Here is a 12,508-nt window from a genome sequence, read left to right on the forward strand (position 1 = left end):
TCACACAGTCCTTGCTTTTGAACATGAACATTTTAAAACATGTTTGTTTAAAAGCCATGTATCTCTAACCCAGTAGCCTAGGAACAGGACGGCTGGCGATACAGTGAATCCAATTCACAAATTATAAGTATTTAGTGATTCTAAAACTGTTATTTGTTATATTGAGTGGGTTTTTCAACACTTCAGACCTCCTATCTGCAAAATTCACTTTTTCACAGACAGACTTATCATGTGCAGCCTGAAGGCCGATTTAAACTTCTGCGTAAAATCGACGCCGTAGCCTTGCGTCGGCCCGCGTGGGCCCGCCTTGCCTACGGAGAGGCTTGACGCGCACATCTCCAAAAATTTAAGAACGCGTCAGTTTCTACGCAACCATAAGCTCTGTGATTGGTCCGCTTGGTAGCACATGATTCCGACTCTCTCGTCGGCCAAAATGCGGAAGCCATGACAGAAATGTCATTTACTTTTTCTGTAATTACTCATTAATAAAGATTAGAAAAATTATGATAGCCATCGTATTATCTTAGTTTAGTGTAATTTCAATGGATCATAGAACTTTTATTTACAACAAGCATAACAACAAAAAGATCGCTATTATGCCGCTTTGAGCTTTGAGCTCCGTTGAGTTCCTAACCGGAAGAGGCACAGCACAGGGGCATAGAAAACACACTGCCACCTAGCGATGTGATGGTGTAATTGCAGCACGGCCTACGCAGAAGTGTAAAGTGCGAGACCCCTTACGTAGATTACGTAAGCTACGCACGTAAATTCGACGCAGAACTTTAAATCGGCCTTTACTTTAATTTAAAGTGAAAACCGCAAATCAGAACATTTTGCAGATAGGAGGTTTTGCGTTTCGGCCATCGATATGATCAATATTCAGTCTATCATTATTTAAAACTGTCCCATAGAATGAGCCTCTAGTTTGTAGTGGTAGTTTAGTTATCCCCCTCTCCCCCTCCTTTTCCTAGGCAGTTAGAGGAGTTACAGACCCAACTGGCAGAGGAGAAGGAACGGATGGCACGTTCTGAAGAGCAACAACAGCAGGAACTGGGCCGGAAGGACCAGGAGCTGAAGGAGATCACAGACAAACATCAGGGTCAGCTAAATAGCCTGCAGAAGAAAATTGTTGACCTGGTGAGTGATGATCTGGATAAAACATTGAAAGTCAGGGACAATAAGAGGTTGGTGAAGACTACCGAAATGGCTTTGAATGTTATTAGAAATGCCTTTTCTTGAGTGCTGCCACATATTAACCTATAACACATAAATTATAGGGACTTGACCAGACCTTTTCCTGATCATTCTCTCCCTCCCTGTCCCTTTCCTAACAATTGGTGATGTAATTAGTTAAAATGTCTCTCTTCTTATGCATTGTATAGGAAAAGCATGTGCAGCAGTGTGAGACCCAGGCCAAGGAGCTTGAGGCCTCTCAGGAGAAGGGCCTGTCTGAGACCTCAGAGCGCCATGCACAGGAGCTTCAGGGTCAGGCTAACAAGGCGAGGCAGGAACTGAGCATCTCCAGGGAGAAAACCCAGGAGCTGGAGAGGCTGGTATCTGACTTGCAATCTTATAAGGAGAAGGCCCAGGTAAGCACCAACTTATCATAGCATCATATTGTTTGTCTCCAGTGTATTAGAATCACAGATTCTGTGGAGGTGCTGCCTTTTAGTACCAAATATCCACCAATGCAGTGTTTCCTCTATATGCATTTATTCGTGGCGGGCCGCCACGAATGAATTTCCTCCGCCACTAATTGATTCAGACAGTCCACTTTGATTCAGGCTGCGCAGAAAGGCAGCGAGTTATTATGACCGGAGAACAGAAAAAAAGCAGATTGAAGCTAGATTTAGGCCGCTTCCAGACCTACATTTCGTTATGATTTAGGGCGTAGTTAGTTACAATATGTTACAATGTTGCAATTAACCTCGTCGTTTGTGTTCGCACTGCAATCGAGACTGAATCGCTCTCAACAGGCGCGCGGCGCAAGTCGACGCGCTTTCAAAACAGTTTTGTGATTGGGCCGAATTTAGCGGGACATTTGGATTTCTCTTTTAGCCCGTCGCCGGTGCCTTTAATCCCGTATCCTAATCGAAAATGCAACATCATCAGCGACGACTGTGGGTTATTGCATTTACTGCTGTTCTTTGGTTCATGTTCTTATACCAGTGCTCAGTATAGAGTATTTTAAATGAACATTCGTAATGTATGTCTCTGATGTTCATGGTCAACTAAATCAGCCTATTTTGTGAAACAAATAATGTTCCCGCTAATGGGTTAACCGAGCATTCTCGCACCTAACGTGCAAGCACCTAGCTTCGAACTATTCATAGCAATATGCGCGGGGCAAAAATAATCTATTGCCTCTAAAATCACCACGAACAGAACGGCGGAGGTACGGGTAAGCAGGGCTCATGTTGGTGTCCTCAAAGGTAAGAGTTGGTTTTCTTTAACTCAACCGATAGCATTACCTTGCTGTTGTTGTTTACCGAATGCTCCATCTGACTGTCACACTGTGATTTTACTTGTGTAAACAGTTAATGAGTAACGTTAGCCGGTTTTGTGTGTGTACTCTCATGTAGGCCTACTTCGTATTGATCTTTCTCTGTGTGTGTGTGTGTGTGTGTAATGCGCCTTCCGCATGTTCCGCTGCAGCTGTAGGATATATTGGTATTTGGTATATTGGTATCACCTTCTATATAAAATCACCTGCTCGGCTTTAATGACTTAACCGCTATTTAAGAAATTATAATTGTTGCCACCCTCTAGTTTTTGGTGAAATTACGTCTTTGTTTTGAGCGCCAGTGCGCACCGCGCGCGAAAAATGAGCGCTCCGCCACTAATATGAAAAATCCTCGAGGAAACACTGCAATGGCCATGTTTTGAGCTGTTAAGTAATGTTTGATTGTTGTAATGCAAACTGTGATTCCCACATGTAGTGGCTATAGACATACAGGATGTTCACATTTTGTTGCCTCAGAGCCTGGAATCTGATTTTATTGTCTTTGTTTCACTGATCTAGACAGCAATACAGAAATACAAATTCTAAATATTTGTAGTAGTAATTTATAAAATAAAATAAAAAAAATACCTGTTTGTAAAAGACCCCCCTCGCTGTGGCTCAAATGCAAATCAATAATTGTGTTTGCAACAATGAATTCAAGTGATGCTAGAAATGTGTTTCTTTGGCTACAAAGCATTACGTTTATTGCAAACCCAGCACACTGGTGCACCTTGTCCCATGTGAAGAATAGTGGTAGCTGCAGCATGTTATGGGTGTGCTTGTCACTTGATCAGGGGTCAAGCGAAAGTTGAGAAATTTGCTGAGTTGGTAGTGACATCCTAATCTACACAGTGTGTAATTGTTTTCTATTAAAATCGGGGACCCTACAAGGACAATGATATTCATTCCGATATCACATGAACTATTATCCTTGCACTCAGATGGACTCAATTCATCTGAATAAATTGTTGAATAAATGTTTGCATTTTAGCTAATTTTAGGAGCGCCACAGCAAGGGGGGTGTAGACCTTTGCAAACAGGTCTTTACTTCACTTTGTAAGTGTCCAGTAGGCTGTGTAGATCAGTGTGAAAGAAATCCTAATTTAATGTATTTCGATTCCAGCCTCTGGGGCAACAAAAGATGAAAATGTTGAAAGAGGGTGTAGCCTTTCTATAGGCACTGTATATACACTTTATACTACAAATGTCATTGCACATATTTTATTAAGGTTGCTCACCCTGCTTCCTTCTACTACATATTTTGGATGTGTGTAAGAAAATGTGCCTTTGGTCAGGATGGGTGTGAGAAAATGTTTATGAATGTTGGAACCCAGCTCGTCCCTTCAAATGCCCTAGCAGTAATCATAAATGTTCATGTTTATGTTACAATTAACAACCAGCAAATTATGGTCCAAATATTCATCTTCATTTCAGCATTTTCTGTGTGGCTATGTTTTTTTTTTTATGGGCTACTTTGAAAGCAGGGGTACTATAAACTGATGCTTGGTGGTGGTTTTAGTTTACCACCTTGCTCTTATAGATGGAGTTTGATAAACGTATGTGTGACTTGTGAGTTTGTTTTGTAATTGTACCTCAACTTCTTAAGAATCTTGATTGATTGAATGGAACTGCTCTGATCATTTAGCATAGTGTTTTGGATGCAGTATACATTATGCCATATGAAAAGGCTAATTGATATTTCAACCCATGAACTGCTCTCCTGGTTTAGTCAGTGTTTATCCTGTTTTACATGCAAAATGTAAGTAATGGAAAAGTAGACACTTTGGTCCTTGAGAAATCACTAACATAGACCTAAAAAGAGTTGCCATCACAATTATAATTCACACACAAACCCATACTCTCAATTGAAAATGTTTGATTGCTGTACCCCTGTTTTCAATGTATTTGTTGTAAGTTCAGGGTGGTGTCTGCTGTGGTATCTTTTTCCCCATAATGTTTATGCTTGCACCAGCTTAACCCTTCCAGTTGCATTTTATTACTTTTGTTCATTTGCTTTACTTCATTTTTGGTTGTGTTCACTTCACCTTTCCCCTTTTTCTTTCAACTTTTTTCCCTCAGTCTCTTTCTGCTGAACTTGACTCCTCCAAGCAGGACGTTGAGCGTTTGTCTGCAGACCTGCAGAAGCAAATCACAGCTCTGGATTGTATATCTAAGGAAAGTGCTACGTTCAAGGCTCAGAAGGAGAATCTTGAGAAGCAGCTCTCAGATGTACAGGCCAATCTCTCTGCCTCTGAGGCTTGTCACAAGGAGCTCTCATTCAAGACAGAAGAACTCTTGACATTTAGGGACAAGCTCACAGAAGATCAAGATAATCTTTTGACCACAAACCAGCAGTTAGATAGAGAGAAGGCTTCACTGTCCAAAGAGGTGGAGAATCTGAGAGCTGTTGTTCAGGAGGCACAGGTCAAAAACACAAGCCTGAAGAATGCTGAAGCTGAGCACCAAGCCCAAATTGAAGAGCTTCAAAAGGTCAATACAGAGAAGAATGAGGTCCTCCTGAAGTACCAGCAAGAGATTCAGCAGCAAGAGACTAAGAGGGAGAAGCTTGAAAAAGACAAAACTGATCTTGCAGAGGAGCACAGCAAACTAAAAGTTGAAGCTGAATCTGTAAGTTTGGAGCTTGTTCAACAGAGGAATAACCTAACAAAAGAGAGGGAGCTCCTGCTGTCCCAGCAGGCAGAGCTTCACAAGAGCCTACAGCTCCTGCAGAAGGGCAAAGATGATCTACTTCTGCAGGTTAAGGAGCTCAAAGGCCAGGCAGAATCATCTGCAGAGGCAAAGAAGCTTCTTGAATCTCAGCTGCAGGCTAAAGCCAATGAGCAAAATACACTGACCTCTGCTAAGGATGCCCTCTCTAAAGAAGTACAGGACTTACAGACAAAACTGTCAACTGTGACACATGAAAGGACTACTCTCCTGGAGTCTGAATCCAATCTGAAGGCAGAGGTTGCCTCTGTTTGCATTGAAAGAGATACAGTGGCCTCTGAACAACATCGCTTGCTTAAAGAGGTAGAACAATTTAAGGCCACTGACACTGGATTGATAGCTGAGAAACAGGGTCTGCTTGACGAGAAAGTCCAACTGCAAGCCAAAGTACAGGACATTACTCAACAATCTCTCACTGGAGACAAGGCCATGGATGAGATGTCTTCCAGCCTTAACAATGCTGCACAGGAAATAAAAGCCTTGAATGCAGAGGTTAAGGCCTTGAAGTCTGAACTGAAGCAGAGAGACCAGGCAAAGGGGGACTTGGCTGGAGAAAAAGAGTGTCTGTCTACCAAGCTGGAAGAGCTTGGCAAAGAGGCCTCCTCCCTGGCTAAGGAGAAAATGGACCTCCTAGCTGTACAGTCAAGGCTGGAGCAGGACATTTCCTCTCTCCGCAGCAGCCAAGAGAGCGGTGATGGGGAATGCTCAAGGCTCCTTAGTGAGGTAGAGAAGCTGCGAGCTATCCAGAAAAGGCTTGAAGCAGATGCCCAGGCCCTACATGCTGAAAGGGCACTGATAGAGGGACATTTCAATGCTGCCACGGAGGAGGCATCAGTGTCTGCTAAGGCAAGAGAAGAATTGGACACCAAGGTGGCATCCCTGAGTGTTCATAAGGAAGCCTTGCAGAACGAGAGAGACAAAGCCACTCAGCAAGTCACCCAGCTTGAGGACCAACTCAAAAATGCTCTTTCCAAGCAGCTTGAGGTATTCCACACTAACATGTCCTGAAACTAATAATCATATTTGAATGGCTGAGGTTGTGCTGCACCCTTAATGCTTGCATGCTGATTTGGTCTCCTTTCCTGTTGTGCTTACATTTTTATTTATTTTTATTTTACATCTTCACATACTAACTTCTTTATCTTGCTTTTAGTCCCGTACAAATAAGTGCTATTAAAAACCTGGAATCCTGTGGACTAAGAACGTGATTTGAAAAGTTGGGGTCTTCTGTTCTGGACTAAACGCCATGTTCAATAGTTAATTTCCTAATGCGTTCTAGTCCAGGAGTAGGCTTAACCTACTAACGGATTTGCACTGTCGGACATTAGTTGTGTTTCTACATGCACACATGATTCAAAGACGCAGCCATCAGAAACAGAAAGGCGAAAATCAGTGAGCCCACTCCCCTAGAACATCCCCTGGCCACAACATGTTTGTATACATACTGAGTATTGGGTGGGACACATTTTAAAAACCGCTTTTGTGGGACCAAAATAAATAAACATTGTTATACAGTACAGCTGTAAATCACTGATGGATATTTCCATTGACACAACAGATTGAAAGTAAGGTAATTATTGAAAGTATCCGTTCTCAGACCACAGGATGTAATAAATATATTTTCTCAACTCACTTTTCACTTTTAAGTTAACCTTTCATGAGGTCCCTCTCATTAATGCTGTAGACAAAGCCATTTGCCTGTTGCGTAGCTGTCGATCTTGGCATTGCTATGATTCCTGAAAATTACGACTAAATCACACAAGATCATTGTAAACCCACTAAAGCCTCAAAATCTAATTTGGAATGGGATGACTGACATGCAAAGCATGCAATTTAATTCTGCATGGTATTACAAATTTTGAATAATTGTCTCACTAACTAGTTAAAGGTAATTTGGGCTGTACAAAACAACGCTTAACCAGAGGATTTGCAAATCTCATGATATCTGAGTTTGCCACTCACCTCAACCAACCCACACACTAGTGAGTTCTTCTGGCATTATATTTGTCTGGTTGACAATGTCCATCTTTCCATACAAAGGCAGCCGAGACCTCAGGGAAGACTTCAGAGGCCCTGGAACAGCTGACACAAGAGAAATGCCGTCTGCAGCAGGAGAAGAGCGAGGCCCAGTCTCTGCTGGAGGAGTTCCGCAGTGCCAAACAGGAGATGCAAAGTCAGGTGAGACAGGAATTCCAATGCTGGAATACCCTAAGGGGAGCATTGTGGGTTGTAAAAGTAGGAGGAGTGTAGAGTGGCAAGTCACTTAGCTTGGGGTTTCCTGATAGATCAATACAATCAAGGGAGATTAGGGGTGTAACGGATCGCCCCCCACGGTTCGGCACGCATGTGTACCGCGGATCAATTGCAAAATGTAACCAAGTAATAATATTACTTAATATTAGTTAATATCCCTTGTAAATCACAATGTAGAGTTGCCATGAAAAGATAGACGCGACAGTTGCATGCTTTGTTTTACTCTAAAGCGCAATGATAGGTTGATAATGGGGAAAAAAAACTCCAGAACAACAAGGCTGCGTTCGTAAATTTGCTCTGGAATCTGATCAGCATTCATGGAACGCCTCTTGTCCAATCAAATTACTTGGTCCATTTATGACGTCGGACCCAGTGTGCTCTCTGGCGCTCTCAGAGCAAATTTACGAACGCAGCCCAAGTGTATCATGGCGAGTGCTGCTAATGTTGGCGACAGAGAAGAACTCGAAATGCCTCCCTCGTCATTTAAATCCCATGTATGGGAGCACTTCGGCTTCTCTGTCAATTATAACAATGACGGACAGTGTCATTGGAAGTGTGGTCGATAAAAAAGTTACGGTGTTTAAGCGTTGTGCAACGAGAAAGTTGTACGAGCATGGCCACACATTTGCCGCGACATCACCCTGGTGTGTTGACGGGAGGCACGAAAAAGGCAGCTTGACAACTTCTGATAATGTAGCCAATTTTTTCATACCATGTTTAAAGTAAGGTTTCACTTTATTATTTAGTTAAAAGTGGCATAAAACATGTTTATTTGTCTGCTTTAAAGAGCCCAGTGATTCACTGCTGCAACCAGGTGCCTCCTCCCTCTCTCCTACTGGCTACTGCATCATTTAAGTTGAATGTGTGTTTCTGTTTAATATGTAGCCTAATGTTTGAGTGTAGAATATGTTATGTATGTATATATACACACATACACACATATATATATTCCAGTTTTGACATCTTGAATGTTGTTGGGTTTTACACAGTGAAAGTGGTGTTTTTACAGAATTCGAGGAAAACGTTTTTTTTTTTTTTTTTTTTTATGTTTTGTGTTGATCCGAAAAATGATCCGATCCGTGACTCAAAAACCGTGACACGATCCGATCCGTGAGTTAGGTGATCCGTTACGCCCCTAGTAGAGAGACAGACAAGACATCATCATTGTGTCTTTATGTCCATGCATTCTGTGCTATTGTTGCCATGGAGGCCATGGAGGTCAGGTCGTCTGTACTGTGGGCCTCTGGCCATAAGGGTAAGACATGTTTTACTATCCTAGCTTGTCAGTCTGTTGGATTGATAAATGCTAAATGCGATCCTTGGGACGGCCCAACTCTGACGTCACCCGTTGGGTAAGGGTTGGGTAAGGGAGATAGATAGAAGTTTATTTTTCCCAGGGGGAACTTTTTGTGGGGCGGTAGGCTACAAGCAACTGTTGGTACTAATCCACATGTCCATTAGAGAGCCAAGAAAACCATCATTAATAAACAAATACAGTACAAGACAGAAGATTACAACTGAATATGATTGGGAGGAGTCATTGTTCAAGGGCAAGGGTCAAAGGTCACCCCAGAGAACCCACTTAGGGCTTGATTAGGTTTTGCTCGTGCAAAAAAAAAAAAATCACCATCAGCCCCCAGTTGGACTTTCAAAAAGGAACGTCCAAATGGTGAGTATAATATCCAGTCGATTTCACAGCAGACCTGTGTTCCCATGAAACACATAAGTATGCTTGATTTACTTGTATGTATGCTTGATTTGCAATGAAAACAATGGAATTTCAATGGGGTTGGTTGGCAAAAGTGAAAAAGAAATCCTATTTTACTACATTCACAGTCATCTCCACCCTATCAATTATAGACCACCATATATAATGACATTAATAATAATATAATGTATACATATTTAGGCCCTCTCTGGCCCTGGCCCCGCCCCTGGACATAGCTCCGCCCCTGGGGTGTGTGAGTGAGAATAGCAAAGAGGGAGGGTTTGTGATGGTCTTCTCCTGTGTGGCTGTGTGACAGAGAGAGAGAAAGTTTATTGTGAGTTTACTATGCAGGCTGGGAACTGTGTGTGTGTGTGTGTGTGTGTGTGTGTGTGTGTGTGTGTGTGTGTGTGTTTGTAGTATGTGTGTGTACGTTTGCGATGTTGAATCTAGACTGGTAGATCTTGGCAGACTGACTGATGACCAGAACCAAATCTTATTTAACAACAAAAAGTATAAAAACCACTGCTGTGGTCATCACTATCCTCTTAGTCATACTAAAAACAGTGCTAGTTGTACCTCAAAGGTAATTGGAATAATAATTTTAAAAAAATACTGACCATGCCAAAACAGTTGAAACGAAAAGTTTTTGAGTGAGGAAAAGAACTGTTAAGCAACACTCACTCATCAACTTAAGATATGCGCAATTAATCTCTCAAATACCATCATGATTTGTATCCTACCACAGTTTACAAGTCATATAGAGCCTGTTTCAGCTACACGTCAAGAAAACATTAATGATTGGTAATGAAAAATAACTGGCCCCCATAATGAAGGCTTTGCTGCTTGACGCAGTCAGAGGTAACTGCGTCAAGCAGAGGTAAGAGGTAAGCAGAGGTAACTGCGTCAAGCAGAGGTAAGAGGTAAGCAGAGGTAACTGCGGTTCTCGACAGTGCCTTTCTCTAAAGCAGTGGTTCTCAAACCTCTCTTCCGGGACCCCCAGGCCCTCCACATAATATTTGATCTGTTCCACGACCAGCACACCTGATTCAACTTGATTAGTTGGAACAGATCAAATATGTGGAGAGGCTGGGGGTCCCCGAGGAGAGGTTTGAGAACCACTGCTCTAAAGTGAATGAGCCTCGATCTCCCAACTCTCCAAAATCTCTTATTTATTAATACTAACATAGAAGTTGATGTACTTTGTAATTATGTATTTGAGGGGTTGAAAAATCATCTCACTAAACAGGGTCTCTCTCTACCAGGGTGTACATCTGTATGTGAAGAACCTGGACGACAGCATGGATGACGAGGCCCTGCGCAAGGTGTTCGCCCCCTTCGGAACAATCACCAGTGCAAAGGTGGCGACGGAGGGTGGACGCAGCCAGGGCTATGGCTTTGTGTGCTTCTCCTCCCATGAGGCGGCCACCAAGGCCATGGCTGGCATGAACGGCCGCATCGTGGCCACCAAGCTGCTGTTAGTGGCTCTGGACAATGGCAGGGAGAGAGCAAGGCCCTCACCACCAGCCAGCGCAGGGCGATACAGGCCTCCAGCCCAGAAGCTGGACCGCACGACCAGAGACAAGGTTTGTGAATTTATTAATACTAACATAGAAGTTGATGTACTTTGTAATTATTGTCTATGTATTTGAGGGGTTGAAAAATCATCTCACTAAACAGGGTCTCTCTCTACCAGGGTGTAAATCTGTATGTGAAGAACCTGGACGACAGCATGGATGACGAGGCCCTGCGCAAGGTGTTCGCCCCCTTCGGAACAATCACCAGTGCAAAGGTGGCGACGGAGGGTGGACGCAGCCAGGGCTATGGCTTTGTGTGCTTCTCCTTCCCTGAGGCGGCCACCAAGGCCATGGCTGGCATGAATGGCCGCATCGTGGCCACCAAGCCGCTGTTAGTGGCTCTGGACAATGGCAGGGAGAGAGCAAGGCCCTCACCACCAGCCAGTGCATACAGAGGACGGCCAGCGCCCACGCCACGCCATTCTGCATCCCTAAGGCCCAGACACTGAGAAGTGTGTGAGGGGTTGGATTGGACTCTCATGGCCAAACACACACACACACACACACACACAGTCACACACACACACACACAGTCACACATACAGGCAATACACAGAATACACAATAAAATTATTTAAATTTAGATTCTCTCCTATTGACTTATTGTTTGCCCCAAATACACCTATCGCACTAAAGACACCTAACTTGGCTATATGACAAGCTCTTTTGGAGTCGGTGTGTGTACACAGGTGAAATAGGATGCTGACATCCTGATAGATATATTTACCTGATAGTGAGCCTGAGAGGTATTCCAAGAGCTTTCCACGGAACCTCATCGGATATATGCTATCAGATATATGCTACACAATTACCATCATGGCATGGATCAAAATAAAGCTTCTGCAAAGCTTCTCTGGACTTCATGAAATGCATTTATGCAACGAAGTGTGTCTATAGGTTCTAAACTTTATGTCCACTATCGCAGCGAGTAGGACTGGGGCGCTCAATACACACACACACACACACACACACACACACACACACTTGTCTGACATGGGGAATTAGCCTCCTGTGTTTGTGTGTGAAGTCTTTCTAATCTCTGATCTCTTGGATAAGAGCTCAGATGTGCCAGAGTTAACCTGTAGCGGGGCGTCCGGTGTCCTGGTGTCATTTTACTCACACATTTTCAGGTCGGTTCAAGACGGTTGCATATTTTAAGAAATAAATAACATTTTAAGTAATTTTTTCTGAGTTGGGTTGTCCCACTCATATTTCATTTTATTGGACAGATATAGTAAAGACAGACAGGAAAGTAAGGAGAGAGACATGTCAGCAGGGCATGGGCCAGACTCGAACCCATGCCAACATGGGCACATGTGTGCACTGTAGACAGCGGTGCCAGACCACTGGACCACCACAGGCCACGGTTGCATATTTTCTGACTTATATATCTTCTTCACTACTTTTGTTTCCCCCTTTGCTTCTGGGTTTGGATATCGTGTCTGGTGTGTGTGCGTGTGTCTGTGTGTGCATGTGCGCGTGTGTCTATGTGTGTGTGTGTGTGTGCGCTTTCATGTATGTATGTACTTTTTTTTACTGTCTAGCCTGGGGAGCTGTGACCAAGGTCTCTTTTACAAGGGAGCCATGCAAACAGAAGAGTAGATCATGGAGAGAGACACAGACAGTACAAACACGCAGACAATGAAGACAGTAACAGCCATGTCACAGTCAGAAACAGACAAAACACAGACAGCAAGACAAGACACAGAGTGAAAAGAGGACAGATGGAGAGAGAACAGAAGT

This window comes from Nansenia antarctica (assembly GCF_963989245.1).
Source record: "Nansenia antarctica genome assembly, chromosome: 15".
NCBI classification, from domain to species: Eukaryota; Metazoa; Chordata; class Actinopteri; order Argentiniformes; family Microstomatidae; genus Nansenia; species Nansenia antarctica.